Genomic DNA, 16,455 nt, shown 5'->3' with positions numbered 1-16,455 from the left:
GGGTTGGACCACTCACTTATCAAGAACTGGCAGGACTTGGCTGAAATGTTCTGGCACAACTACAGGTTTAATACAGATGTTGGTTTAGATAGAAATGACATGGCACGAATGACGAGGAAACACAAAGAAACAGTGAAAGAGTATGCCCAGAGGTGGCGAGAGTCAGCTTCCCAAGTACGGCCAGCCATGACAGAACAAGAGATGAACACCACGTTTATCTCTACACTGGGGCATTCATTCTACACCCATCTGGTAGGGCATACCACAGGCACTTTCTCCAATTTGGTTCAAGTAGCAGACCGGGTCGAGGACGGGATCCGAACCGGTCTAATATTTGACTTCACAGCCCTAAGCACAGCAACAGGGACTTCGGCACTCAAGAGACCAATGCCATTAGTCAAGAAAAAAGATGAGCCTCACGTCAACAATGTACAACCCAGCCAAACTATCTTTATTCAAGCACCAGTTCAAAGGCCACAAGCACCACAAGTCCCTTGGACACCAGTTCCTCGAGCCGCCTGGGCTCCGGCGCCGCAAAATCCATTCCGGATGGTTCCTCCACAAGCCATGCCAGCACAGCCAACGCAACAGTATGGGCAGAATCAACAAGCAAGACCGAACAGGGTTAACAGAGTGTTCACCAAGTTACCGATGACGTTGTCAGAACTACTTCCCACATTATTACAGGGAGAGTATCTTACTAAGAGACCACCGAACCCAGAAGCTTCTAAAGGAGTGGGGTACAATCCCAACCTCTTCTGTGAGTTTCATATGGGTGCACCAGGGTATTCCACTGATCAGTGTTGGCAGCTCAAGCACCAAGTGCAGAATCTGATTGATCGAAAAGCCATCATATTGGGTGGGCCTGCCAACCTGCCCCAACAACAGAATATTAATCAAAACCCCCTGCCTACTCATAATGGGGAAGGGAGTGGGCACAGGGTGAATGTCATTTGTGGAGAACTCGACTTCAATCCCTCAGATTTGATAGCACCTATCGGGGCAAAAATCAGGGTACACTTCACAAACGAATCAAGGATGTCAACGGTTAACACAGTCAACCACTATGCAGATTCATCGCAGAATTCACAGCTGCCTTTCAGAATGGCCAACCTCACCATCCATCCCACTCATCAAAATACTACCACCCGACCACCTTTAGTCATACCTTACGGATTATCCCATCATCAAAATTCAACCCGGCCTCCCCTTGTTATACCCTACACACCACCATATTCCCAAGGATCAACTCGACCCCCCCTCCATATACCGTACATTTCATCTCCACGTCCACCACTCGTCATTCCATACACTCCATCGACTCCTCACATAACTCCCCCTACCATCACTACATCCAAATCATTACCACCACCTCTCATTCTCAATATGAAGCCCGACCCACCTCCCATAACCATACTCTCACCTAAATCATTCCCCTATAGTTCCGATCAAGCAATTCCTTGGAGCTATGAAACCACTATCACCACAACCAACGGGGTTGAAACAATGAAGAAAGCAATGGTGGCTGATATCGGTCGTATAACCAGGGCAGGAAAATGTCAGAAAATATCAGAAAATGGGATAAAAATCAGGGAAGAAAGCAAAGAGACTACAAAAGAGGTGACCGACGAAGAAAAAAGGGAAGCAAAGGGAAAGGGTAAACTGTACAAGGAGGAGAAGACGGAAGAAAAAGTGAAAGTGACAGACCAAGAAGCTGCCGACTTCATTAAGCTCGTTCTCAAGAGAGAGCACAATATCGTGGACCAGCTAAACAAACAGCCAGCTCAAATCAGTATTCTGGGTTTGATGCAAAAGTCAGAAGAGCACCAAGAGGCATTGTTGAAAGTCCTAAGGGGATCACATGTACCTTCGACCACGACACCGGCGCAGTTAGAGCAAACAGTCGGCCAGATCATGGCCTCCAATCCTATTATCTTCACAGAAAATGAGTTTACACCTGAAGGAACGGGGCACGTCGAGCCACTAAACATTATGGTCATATGCAAGGGCATGATGGTCGCCAGGGTGCTGATTGACAACGGCTCAGCGCTTAATGTTTGTCCACTTGAGACCTTTCGAAAGTTGAACGCCGATTGGTCGCATGTGAAGCCCAACAACAAGGTTGTTCGAGGGTTCGATAGTTCAAAAAGGGACTCGCTGGGCGAAGTAGACCTACCAATCACAATAGGCCCATGTACGTTCGAAGTAACGTTCGAGGTCATGGAGATACCAACGACATTCAACTTACTATTGGGTAGACCATGGATCCATACTGCCGGGGCTGTGCCTTCCTCATTGCACCAAAGAGTCAAATTTATCATGGGGCAGAGGATGATATCAGTATTGGCAGAGAACCTTATTCCGGTTGGGAGAGCCCCAGACGTGCCTTTCATTGATATAGAGATGACGAAGGACAAGGCACTCTACCATTCGTATCAATTCGCGGCTGTCAACCACATCGAGAAAGGAAAGGAGAATGTAAAGGCAAAGCTATCGAGAGCGAACATTATGGTTGGTCGGGTCATGAAAATGGGAGGTTACCGGCCCAAGCAAGGGTTAGGACCAGGGGGAAGAGGAAGAGCTACACCAGTCGAAGCGAGCAAATATACTCCTTATTTTGGTCTAGGGTTCAGGCCCACAAAGAAGGATATAGCAGAAATGAAAGAAAAGAAGAAAGAACTTCGACTAGCAAGAAAGCAAAATCGGGAATCGAATGTCTGGAACCCGGGCCGAGTCCCTCACATTAGTGTCAGCTTCTCAAAGTCCCATATCAGACCCGACAACTTATCAGAACCACCACGGGCAAAAAGGGTAAAAACGGTAAATACCGCACCACTGCACTTTCAAGAAGACTCAATCGTCGAGTCCCAATCATCCTTCGTAGAAGGCATTGACGCTTTGTTCAATGGGGATTCCGAGGAAAGTCCATCGGAGACCACTCCAAAATCCATCGAAGTAGAAATCATTACCAGCCAAGGGAACGAATCACCTTTTCCCACCGGCATTGACTGGGCATCAGTCGTCATCCCACCGAGTTTGGGAGGGACTGTGCCCCAACCTGACAATAACAAAGATCAATTGGAGATCATGGTTATCTCCGAACCACCAATCGAATCATCCAACAAATCACTTTCACATCTCATTCGACCCCTCAGAGAAGGGGAAATTCTGAACAATTGGGAAGAGTTCCCTCTAACCCTTGAGGCTACCATAGCCTCTAAAAAAAAACCGTTAGGCGACATCAGTTTGCCCGAGGATCATAACGAGCCCTCGTCCTCGGGTAAAGACTGTTTTGAGGGCTCCCTATCTTTACTAATGCATGATTGTTCTTCGTATTTCAGATGTCCGGAAAATAGCACTCAAAAACCAAAAAAATCAAAAATTCTTCAAAAATCGAAAAAATAAAAAAGTCTTCAAAAAAGAAAAAAATAAAAAAGCTTTCAAAATCTCAAAAAAATCGATATATTCCAAAAATCCAAAAAAGAGTTTTCTCAGAATTTAAGGGGTTTGTCTCAATCGGATGGACCTTTGGACAGAACAGAATATGAAAAGGACGAGTATGACTTCGATCTCGAACTCGACTTCGATCTCATGGGTATTGAGGAAGAGTCTGAGGACGAAGTGGAATACCCTCCTAAAGAAATCAAGGACCTGTTAGAACGACATGAAAAAGGTGTTCAGCCAAACATTGAGGATACAGACTCAATTAACCTTGGCACTGAAGATGACCTACGTGTTGTGAAAATCGGAGCCTTGTTAACCCCTCAGCAAAAAGAAGAAATGATTGAGCTATTGCGTAATTATCAAGACATCTTCGCCTGGTCCTACAAAGATATGCCTGGGTTAGACACAGATCTTGTTGTTCACAAACTGCCGATCGCTCCTGGGAGCAAGCCGATCAAGCAAAAATTGAGAAGACTCAAGCCAGAATGGACACTCAAAGTCAAGGACGAAGTGATGAAACAGTTCCAAGCAGGGTTTCTCGCAGTCTCCACGTACCCCGAATGGCTAGCCAATGTTGTTCCGGTACCAAAGAAGGACGGGAAAGTACGAATGTGTGTCGACTATCGGGATTTGAACAAAGCCAGTCCTAAGGACGACTTTCCACTACCTCACATCGACACTCTAGTCGATAGCACAGCGGGGCATGGTATGTTCTCATTCATGGATGGTTTCTCCGGGTACAATCAGATAAAAATGGCAGAAGAAGACCAAGAGAAGACAGCATTCATTACACCCTGGGGTACTTTTCATTACAAAGTCATGCCATTCGGGCTTAAAAATGCAGGGGCAACTTATCAGCGCGCAATGACAGCTTTGTTCCACGAGATGATCCATAAAGAAATGGAAGTCTACGTAGATGACATGATCGCTAAATCAGGCATAGAAGAAGACCATCTGGTAAATCTGAAAAAGTTGTTCGACAGGCTAAGAAAGTACAGCTTAAGGCTCAATCCAGCAAAGTGTGTCTTTGGGGCAACATCAGGCAAACTATTGGGCTTCATCGTTAGTAGAAGAGGCATTGAGATAGATCCAGCAAAGACCAAGTACATTCTTGAAATGAAAGCACCGGTATCAGAAAAGGATGTCCGAGCGTTTCTGGGTAGAATACAGTATATCAGCAGATTCATTGCACAACTCACGCCTATCTGTGAACCAGTATTTAAGCTGCTCAGAAAAGATATGCCAAAAGCATGGAACCAGGATTGTCAAGAAGCCTTCGACAAGATAAAGAAATATCTGCTAAATCCACCAGTTTTGGTTCCTCTTACGCCAGGACGACCCTTACTGATGTACATCTCGGTGCAAGAAACGTCTATGGGCTGTGTACTGGGGCAACACGATGAGTCAGGTAGAAAAGAGCAAGCCATTTACTATCTCAGCAAGAAATTTACTGATTATGAGGCAAAGTATTCGGCACTCGAGAAGACTTGCTGCGCACTGGTATGGGCATCTCAACGACTACGCCACTATCTCCTCAGCTACTCGACTATGCTCATCGCTCGAATGGACCCTCTCAAGTATCTTTTCGAAAAGCCAGCACTAACGGGTCGTACTGCAAAATGGCAATTACTATTATCTGAGTTCGACATCACCTATGTCACTCAAAAGGCCATCAAGGGGCAAGCCATCGCCGACCACTTAGCCGAGCATCCATTGCCTGATTATGAACCATTGAAGACAAACTTTCCTGACGAAGCCATATTGCTCACTGAGATTGAAGACGATGATGAAGAACCGGGCTGGAAAATGTACTTTGACGGGGTAGCAAATCAGAAGGGAAACGGAATAGGGGCAGTCTTGATCAAACCAGATGGGTCCCACGTGCCAATTGCAATCAGACTAAAGTTCCAATGTTCTAACAACGAAGCTGAATACGAAGCATGCATAGCAGGGTTGAAAGCAGCACTAGATCTCGAGGTAGATGAGATCGATGTTTTCGGAGACTCGAGCCTAGTAGTCTATCAGACAACTGGAGAATGGAAGACCCGAGAACAGAGATTGATCCCTTACCATGAGTATCTCGAAGAGCTAAGCTCATGCTTCGATAGAATTTCATTCACTTATATGCCGAGAGCCAAGAATCAATTTGCTGATGCACTAGCAACGCTCGCTTCCATGATCAGTATCTCAGAGGACTTAGTCATTGACCCTATTGAGATTGGACTTCAAGACGAGCCAGCTTATTGCTTACCCGTCGAAGTTGAAGAATCTGAAGAAAAGCCTTGGTACTCAGACATCAAAGCCTATCTCGAAGATCAGACTCTCCCATCAGACGCAACGTCTAACGATCGAAGGACTATCCAGAAGCTAGCAGGCCAATTCTTCCTAAGCAATGGCATTCTGTACAAGAAATCACATCATGAAGTCCTACTCCGATGTGTGGCAGAAATAGAAGCAAAACGACTGATCGAAACCGTACATGGTGGAGTCTGCGGACCTCACATGAATGGTCACATGCTTGCTAAGAAGATCATGAGAATGGGATATTACTGGACAACAATGGAAAGTGATTGCTATCAACAAGTCCGTAAATGCCATCTCTGCCAGATTTATGCCAATAAGATCAACGCGCCACCTTCAGAGTTGCACAATATGACTACTCCTTGGCCCTTCTCACTTTGGGGCATGGACGTCATTGGACAGATTTCGCCAAAAGCTTCAAATGGGCACCGCTTCATCCTGGTCGCTATCGATTACTTTACGAAATGGGTAGAAGCAGCTTCTTATGCAAATGTCACAAAGAGCAGTGTTCTGAAGTTTGTCAAGAACAACATTATCTGCAGATACGGACTCCCTAGTGGTTTGGTAACCGACAACGCCAAGAATTTCAAGAATAGAGATATGATCAAGATGTGCGAGGACTTTCAGATCACTCATCACAACTCTGTACCTTACCGACCCAAAATGAACGGAGCAGTTGAGGCTGCCAACAAGAATATCAAAAGAATCATCGAAAAGATGGCAGTCACTTACAAAGATTGGCACGACATGTTGCCTTTCGCTCTTCATGCTTATCGGACTTCATTTCGAACCTCAACTGGGGCAACTCCGTACTCATTGGTGTATGGAATGGAAGCAGTCTTACCCGTCGAGGTTGAGATTCCCTCCCTCCGAATCTTAAAGGAAGCAGAGTTGGATGAGACAGAATGGGTTCAAGCCCGATTTGATCAACTAAATCTGATAGAGGAAAAACGTCTCGCAGCTATTTGTCATGGCCAAATCTATCAAAGACGAATCGCACGGGCCTACAACAAGAAAGTCAAACCTAGAAATTTCTCACCAGGAGACCTGGTCTTGAAAAAGATCTTACCAATACAAGAAGATGCTAGGGGAAAATTCAGACCAAATTACGAGGGACCATTCATTGTGCAGAAGGTAATGACAGGAGGAGCTTTGATCCTTATAGAAATGGACGGACAAGTCTTCCTTCAGCCAATCAATGCTGACACCGTTAAGAAGTACTACGCTTGAGATCTGACCCTAAGATGACGAAAGGCCATCTTTGCTATCCCAAACAAACTATCTAACTCTAGTCAACCCCTTTGAGCCATCACATTCATTTCTTAACCCAAGACTGGGGCAAGTCAATACTTCAAAAAAAAAAAAAACAAAAAAAAAAAAAACAACAAAAACAAAAAAAAGAGAAGAAAGTCAAAAGTCAAAAGCATCAAAGTACTCCTGGCCCGCATGAGGATAAACTGTGAACGGCTAAAATACCAAAAAAATTCAAAAAATTCAAAAAACTCGGACACTTGATCTGAGCTCGACCCAAATCTCCAGCCTAAACAAGTTCGAGAGACGCTGTGAGGAGACATAGATCACCTTTTCGAAACAAAAATAGACGAATCCCAAGTCTAACCCACTCTAGACGAACCTACCTTAACCTTTTTGTACCTTTCCACTACACTCAGCCTTAGCCAACACTTCGTCCCATTAAAAGTCCTTTCGGATCAGGGAATGTTCTAAGGCATCATAATGACGGTGGCAGCACCAATGATCTGGCAGCTTGATCCGGACCTCAAGTCTTATTAGTCGTTGGAAGACGCGAGAGGGGAGTCCAGATCGGATATTCGAAAAAAAAGAGTACTCGAAGTATAGAGTAGTTGATCTTGCGGCTCAACTTGAGTTGCCGAACCACGAATAGTCGTCAGCAAACTCGAGAGGGGAATCTAGATCTGTTACTCAAGAAAGAGCGCCACTACAAGAGTAGAGTCGCCGATCTCGCAGCTCAACTTGAGTCACCAAGCCACAAAGACACAGAGGCTCCAAACAAGATCTGTAATGAAAAAAAAAATCCAAAAAAAAAAAAAATACAAGCATAGTCTGAAAGGGCATAGTGAAAACCCGAAAGGGCGCTATGAGTAAAAAAATCAGACTATGGCAAGATCAAAGCCACCGGCACGATGAAAACCCAAAAAGGCATCGATGCGCAAAAATGTGGAAATCGGGTCTGGTGAAAACCGTAACTGGCACCAGGGGCAATAAGGGAACAAAAAAAAAATACAAAACAAATACAAAACAAAAACAAAAAAAAAAAAAAAAAAAAAAGAGAGAAAACTCCTGGCCCGCATGAGTATAAACTGTGAACGGCGAAAATTTCCCAAAATCCCAAGTCCCATGCTCAATCGATATTCACCCAGTACTGGGGCACTGGGGATGACTCTAAAAAGAGCCTGAGAATTGCTGACATCTATATCCTCAGTATTTGGCAAAAACACAAATATCATCGAGATAACAAAGGTCTTTCGAAAATCTTCATATTTTGGATCTACGATATCAATTCGACAAAGACAAATCACCAAAAATTCAAATGCTTTCAAAACTACTATTTTGGCCAATGATGAAAAGTCTAGGACTTATTCGAACATCATGTTTTCAAAGCAATAGATACACCTGAGGTCAAGTAAGTAAAAAACCTATTTTCTTTTCATAAAAAATAAAAATAAAAAAAAAAAAAAAAAAAAAAAATTGTTGTGCCAATCATGCATCTCTACGAAAAATGGAGAAATAATCAAATCTCTCTTCCAAGGCACAAATTCGGACAGCTTTCCCCATCATCACTACCTCAGCGTCCAGAACATCATGACTCACCAGGTAAGACGCGAAGGCATCAAAACCGGAACCCCGAGCAAGCCTCTCCTAAGATCACTCTCCGGGCCTATTGAGGGGAACAATTGTGGTTACATAACCTTGATCATGCTTATGAGACTCTAAGTGAAGGTGAGTACATACAAACATTTCCGAAGGGAATTGGGCCAAAACCATTTGGATTGAAATCAGAAGCTTCTCGAGAAACTGCCGTTGTTATCATGAATCACATTAACCTTGTTAAGATCCTTATGGATGTGAATCAGTGGCCCACCGTGTTTTCTAACATTGTTTCAAGAACAATGACTCTTGAGGTCGTACCAACAGGCCAGTAGAAAACTACAATGGAGCCCTTCAAGTGATGACAACAGAATTTCAAGTCCCTCCACCTCTGATTTCGACTTGAAAGAGTTTCTTTGTAAGGTATTGTAAACAACGTGCCGAGGGGATTTGCATGTGGTCCAACAACAGCAAAACTCTCTCTTGGATCAGTGACAGTTGTTAACAACCATATTGCGTGTGGTCCAACAACAGCAAAACTCTCTCTTGGATCAGTGACAGCTGTTAACAACCATATTGCATATGGTCCAACAACAGCAAAACTCTCTCTTGGATCAGTGACAGCTGTTAACAACCATATTGCATATGGTCCAACAACAGCAAAACTCTCTCAACTCTCAATCCCTAATGAAAAATCCCACATCCAACCCTCAAAAAGATAAAAAAAAAGAAATTACTCTCTCAACCTTCCTCTCTTAACCCTCAACTCACTTTGCATCTCATAACTCTCAACTCTCTAACTTCTCTCAAAGAAATCAAGCAAGGAAGAAAAAGTCAAGGAAGGTCAAAGGAAGTCAAGGAAGGGTCAAGGTGGGTTCAACAAAAGGACCATCCCCTCTAACCCCCTCTTCTACTCTCTCTTTTTCCCACATTTTTGCACACACTACTATGGTCTAAATCACCCAAGGGCTCCTTCTTCATAAGGGTGCCCTCTATGATTTGAACCTACATCGAAAACCCCTCACACTTGAGGGCACACATCAAATATTTTTATTTTTATTTTTATTTTCTTTATTCTAAAAAAACCGAATCCGAGGTTACCACCTATGGTGGATGGAGTAGGGTGCCTAACACCTTCCCTACTCCATAAATGGACCCCCTTACCTTGAATCAAGGTTGGACCAAACATGCATTATCCAACGAGAGTCAACAAAAAATGTCAAAATGACATGTTTTTCAAAAATACAAATTCGGGTGACCATTCACACCCATTTCCAAAAATGAATGGTGGCGACTCCAAAACACCCCAAAGTGGAGGGATGTTTTTAAAATATTGAAAATCCCATGTCCACAAAACCGATTAAATATTTTTAACTAAGTGCTTAAAGATACAAACTAAGATTTTGAGATGGCATGCCTTGTCAAAAACTAACCGGTAGGGAGACATCCCTATGGGTGTCTTGAATGCAGTCCTATAGGCCCAGAGTGAATCACTCAATCTCAAAGACCAATCTTTCCTTGAAGAATTGACTATTTTTTCTAAGATAGTCTTTATTTTCCTGTTAGAAATCTCCATTTGTCCACTTGTTTGTGGGTGGTAAGGTGTGGCAACCTTATGCGTTATGAGGTATTTCGTCATCAACGCAGCAAAGATCTTGTTGCAAAAATGCGAGCCACCATCACTTATGATAGCTCGCGGAGTACAAAATCTTGAAAAAATCGTCTCATTGATGAATTTTATCACAACCTTGTGATCGTTAGTTCTACATGCCACAGCTTCGACCCATTTTGACACATAGTCAACGGGAACTAGGATGTATTGGTAACCCTGGGAGATAGGAAAGGGTCCCATCAAGTCTATACCCCACACGTCAAAAATTTCGATGATCAGTATAGGATTTTGAGGCATTTCATTTCTCTTAGAGATTTTTCCTAATCTTTGACATCTATCACAAGATTTGCTAAACTCGTGGGCATCACAAAAAATACTAGGCCAGAAAAAATTGTATTGTAGGATTTTCATGACGGTCTTCTTACCACTGAAGTGCCCTCCGCAGGGATGATTATGGCAAAACTCTAGGATATTGACTTGCTCACAGGTTGGAATACAACGTCTAATGATTTGATCAGGACAATACTTAAATAAGTATGGCTCATCCCAGAAATACCATTTTGTTTTTGACAGAAGACGGAGTTTCTCTTGACTAGTCATTTCGACTGGCAATTGACCTGTAACTAGGTAGTTGACAATATCCGCATACCATGGAGCATTGGCTTGAGAGATTTGCATAAGTTGCTCATCGAGAAAGGATTCAGAGATGGGTAAGGATTCCTCGGATGGCTTGTTAACTATCCTAGACAAGTAAACAGCTACGACATTTTCTGCCCCCTTTTTTATCTCGGATCTCGGATCAAACTCTTGTAGAAGTAGAATCCAACGGATTAACCTTACTTTAGCATCTTTCTTTGATAAAAGGTACTTCAATGCTGCGTGGTCTGTGTAGATTACGACTTTAGATCCTATGAGGTAGGGGCGGAATTTTTCAATGGCATAGACCACTGCTAGCATTTCCTTCTCTGTTGTAGAGTAATTAAGCTGAGCATCGTTTAGGATTTTACTAGCATATTGGATAACATGAGGTTGTTTTTCAATTTGCTGACCCAAAACAGTGCCTATTGCATAATCTGAAGCGTGGCACATAACTTCGAATGGAATGCTCCAGTTTGGAGGTTGAATAATGGGTGCCGAGGTTAACTTAGACTTGAGCTTGTTGAACGCAGAGAGACATGACTCTGAAAAGTCGAAAGGAACATCCTTTCCCAATAGCTCACATAAAGGTTTCGAGATTTTCTCGAAATCTTTAATGAATCTATGATAGAAACCTGCATGACCTAGGAATGATCTAATTTCTTTGACCGTTCTAGGAGGTGGTAATTTTTCAATTAGACCTTTGCCTTATCTACCTCAATCCCCTTAGCAGAAACAATGTGCCCTAGCACAATCCCTGATGTTACCATGAAATGGCATTTTTCCTAATTGAGGACTAGATTGACCTCTTTGCAACGTACAAGGACCAAAGTCAAGTGATGGAGACATTCCTCAAAACTTGATCCAAAAACTGAAAAATCGTCCATGAATACTTCGAGATATTTTTCTAGCATGTCGAAAAATATACTCATCATGCACCGTTGAAAAGTAGCGGGTGTATTGCACAATCCAAAAGGCATGCGACGATACGCGAAAGTTCTGAAAGGACAGGTGAAAGTTGTTTTCTCTTGATCGATTGGAGCAATGGGTATCTGGTTGTACCCGAAATAACCATCTAAGAAGCAATAGTAAGAATGTCCTACCAGACGCTCTAACATTTGATCAATGAAAGGTAAGGGAAAATGATCCTTATGAGTCATCGAGTTGAGTTTCATATAGTCAATACATACTCTCTATCCATTTTGGACTCGAGTAGGGATTAATTCATTGTCTTGGTTCACTACCACAGTGATACCTGACTTCTTAGGAACTACTTGTATAGGACTCACCCAACGACTATCAGAGATAGGATAGATAATACCCGCATCTAGTAATTTCATCACTTCCATCCGAACTACGTCTTTCATGATAGGATTTAGTCGTCTCCAAGGTTCTAATGAAGGCTTAGCGAAATCCTCTAAACGAATATAGTGCATTACCACAGATGGACTAATTCCCTTGATGTCAGCTATGCTCCAACCAATAGCTTCTTGATGTTCTTTTAATACTCCTAACAACTTTCCCTCTTGAACTTCATTAAGGTGAGAGGAAATGATCACGGGAAAGGTTTGATTCTTACTAAGAAATGCATATCTCAAGGTCTCTGGAAGCTACTTGAGTTCTAATTTTGGAGGTTCGATATAAGAAGGAACAAGATTGGATGTGCACACAGGAAGACTTTCAATTTTTGCGTGTCACCGATTCAAGCAAAGCATTGGCTTCGCTTATAGACTCTTCGTCGTCCAAGTCAAGGCCAAAGTGAGCCAAACATTTTGTTAGGGGATCAGAGTACCCTAACTCTTGATACGTTTGATTGACTAGCATATCTATCATGTTCACTTCCTCCATACCATCATCTACATCAATTCCTTGGAAATTGTGGAAGACGTTCAGTTTCACTTTCATATCCCCAAATGTTAAAGTCATAATTCCGTTTCTACAACGAATGACTACGTCAGACGTGACTAAGAATGGACGTCCTAAGATGATAGGAATATGACTGTTCGAATTGATGACTGGCTCCGTGTCTAAGACAACAAAGTCAACAGGGAAATAGAAATCTTTGACTTTAACTATTACGTCCTCAACTATACCCTTTGGAATTTTTATGGACCTATCGGCTAGACTCAACGTGATATCGGTGGGTTTCAAAACCCCCAAACCTAATTGTTTATAAACCGAATATGGTAAAAGATTCACACTAGCCCCTAAGTCTAAGAGACATTTTTCGACCACTTGATTTTTAATATAAATGAAAATTGTCGAACATCCAGGATCCTTAAATTTTGGTGCAATCTTTTGTTGGGTGAGCGACGAAGCTTGGGCTGCCATGATAGCTTCCCAAGGAAATTGTGTTTTCCTTTTAGCTGTGGTCAAATCCTTTAGGAATTTCGCATAAAAAGGTATCTGCTTAATGGCATCTAGGAATGGGATATTGATATGCACATTTTGGAAGACTTCTATGACACCCTCAAATTGCTTACCTTTTTTAGAATCTCTAAGGTGATGGGAAAATGAAACTTTTGGAATTGGCAAAATGATAGGAGGATTTTCCAAATCTTTCTCTTTCTCTATTGGAGACTCTATGACTTCTTTTTGAACTTTGTCCTTCTCTAGGACTTTTTCTCCCATGTCAATAGGTTGGACCTTGTTGTCCACTTTTTTTTCCCGAACGCAAGGTGTGGATAGCCTGGACTGAGTATTGTGGAGCTCCAGAATGGCTTCCTACTTCGTATTGACTTTTTGATCCGTTTGAAATCAAAGATTGACCTCTAGGGTTAGGGATAGTCTGACTAGGAAATTGACCTTTCTCTCTCTCACTCAAGGAGAGAGCTAACTGCCCCAACTGAACTTCCATCTTAGCTATGGATTGCGTAGTAACCTGGTTAATCTAAGTTTGATTTTGATGGGTTTGCTGTTGAGTTTGGATGAACTGCTGTTACTGTCTAATCAACTCGGCAATCATAGATTCTAAGGACGACTGTTGTTGGGCAGGCTATTGGTAATTGGTCATGGGATCTGGTATGATGGCTCTGCAATCTGTAGATTGTTGGGGTTGATAAGGGACTTGAGGAATAATAGCTTGGTTTGTGGAAGAACCAGATTGCGTAGGAAAACTCCTATTGTAACCTGACGGACCACTAGATTGAATAGGTTCGTTCTGTCTGTATGAGAAATTAGGATGGAACCTATTATCTGGGTGATACGTTTGGCTAAAAGAATTTGGAGTTGGCTTCCTAAAAGCACTATAGCCATTAATCGCATTTTCTTGTTCAGCTTTGATTTGAGGCAAGGTGGGACAACACTCGACCAAATGGTCGTTGCCGTCGCATATGACGTACAAAGAACTCGGTTCGACAGTTACTTGCAAAATTGCACGAGGGTCTAGGTGAGGTTTGGATGCTGAGATGGTAAAGGCATCTAACTTTTTCGTGAGATTGTTCATCCCACTCACTAGACTAGACATAACATTTTTGAGATCAGGGTCTGCCTTCATCTCATACATGCTAGTCTTTCTAATCGGATCATCTCTATCGAATTCTTCTTGGTTAGTACTCCAATTTTGAGCACTCTCAGCTAACTCTATGAGGAAATGATACGCTTGGTTGGGAGTCTGGTTCATGAATTGACCCTTATGCATTGACTCGACTACCGTACGTTGATTTATTGTTAATCCTCTATAAAAACTTTGCACCAACTGTGCTTTTTCAATGCCATGGTGTGGGTACTTGATTAATAAATCATTGAATCTTTCCCAAGTTTGGGAAAATTCATCATCAGGACGGGCTCTAAAATTTCTAATAAAGTCCTTCATTTTCTCAGTTTTGGCCACGGGATAAAATTTGGCCATAAATTTCTTGGATAGAACATCCCAGGTAGATATGGAATTGGGTATTAGGGAGTTCAACCACACAGCTGCGTCGTCTTCCAAGGATAACGGGAACAGAATAAGCTTGATACTCTCCTCATCTAGATTCTGATTTCTAAAAGTTTGACATATAGTCAAGAATCGATTAAGATGGGTGTAAGGTTGTTCACTCTTTAAACCGTGGAACTTAGGGAGCATATTAATGGTGACAACCCTAATTTCAAACTGAGGTGCATTGTTCAATGGTAAAACAATGCATGTAGGAGGAAATGCGGAAGTTGGAGCAAAGAACTCATTGAGAGTTCGCTCTAGATCACCCATCATAACTACTGATGGTGTCTTGCGTATCCTACTGATGGTACGTTCGATCTCAGGATCAAATGGTTCTAACACATTATTTTGTGAACGTCTACCAAGCATGCAAATCACACAGTGGATCAAAAAATCACAAAAAGAAAAGACTGGACCTAGATAGGTTGCTTAAAGCTAGACAGCTCCTAATTGGGTAGAAATAACACAACTAGCCTTCCAACTCGGTTCTATGAAGTCAAGTTTGAATCATTCGAATCCCCAGATCGGAGGAGGCACACAATGCATAAGCAAGGGCACTCTTAAATACCTCCTTTCTTGAATAAACTGAGTCTATCCCCTCAAAGGGCAAGATCTTACTAGATAGAAAAATGACCAAGAAACGCAATTGGCACAACTTGAAGCGGAATTTCTCCTATTGAGCTCGTGGGCCCTATAGTCAAGTCTAATTGATTTTATTTAATTTGATTGGATGACTAGTGAGTTGATTATCCTAATTAGAGCCAGGAATTGGTAATGACTTCCAATCCTTATCTTATCATGCCATCCCTAGGAGAGAGGTGCTCTTTACTACTTAATTAACTATTTCAAGTGTGTGCAAATTGGAAAAATAACATACAAAAGCAAGGAGTAACCCACTAGCAAAGAGAGGTGTGGGTGTTTCGAGATTACCTCCCGTGCTAGACGGGGTGAAGACAGTTTGAGTCGACTTAGGCCACCAACTCCAATTTTGGTATGCGAACCTAAGGAGCCGTGACGGTATTGTCCACCCGTCGTCCTTCCTTAGTCTATTACAATCCAAGCCTTCTTGGATAATTAAAAAAAATTACAAAGAATCTTATACAAGTGTTTCTAAAATAGAAAAATAAACCTAACTAAAGATTCAAGGAAATTGAAAGAAAAGAAGAAAAAAAAAGATGTTCACCTACAAGAAGCAAAACAGAAATGTTAGCAGAAATGATAGTAAACGGACTCAAAAATAAAATCTGACTTACCACAATCTTGCTGACTTTGTCATATTTTATAGAAAATTTTGTTCTACCCCAAATCGATATATTATAATAGATAATCGGAGATCGAAGCAGAAAGTCACAGTTAGTTTAAGTTCTGCTGTCAAGGGTGAAAAAATAAACGGGAATGACTTATTTTTTTTTTCAATGTTTTTTTCTTCTTTCTTCTCTCTTAAAACCTCAAGAACACTTGAACTTATAGAAAGAAACCAAAAAAGAAAAAAATAAAATAAAATAAAATAAAAATGAAAGAAATTAATTTTAAATCAAAACTTACCACTAATACCTTTACCTTTCCCCAGCAGTGGCGCCAAAATTCTAATGGGACTATCGTTGTTCTTCTCACCGGAGTTAATAATAATCTTACTTTTACCTTACTTGTGGGGTAAGTAGGGGATCGAACCCAAGAGAAAGAAGGAATAGAGCTA

Source organism: Akebia trifoliata, chromosome 12 (assembly GCF_017979445.1).
Source record: "Akebia trifoliata isolate Shusen 1 chromosome 12, ASM1797944v1, whole genome shotgun sequence".
Taxonomy (NCBI): Eukaryota; Viridiplantae; Streptophyta; class Magnoliopsida; order Ranunculales; family Lardizabalaceae; genus Akebia; species Akebia trifoliata.
This window is presented reverse-complemented; position numbering follows the sequence as displayed.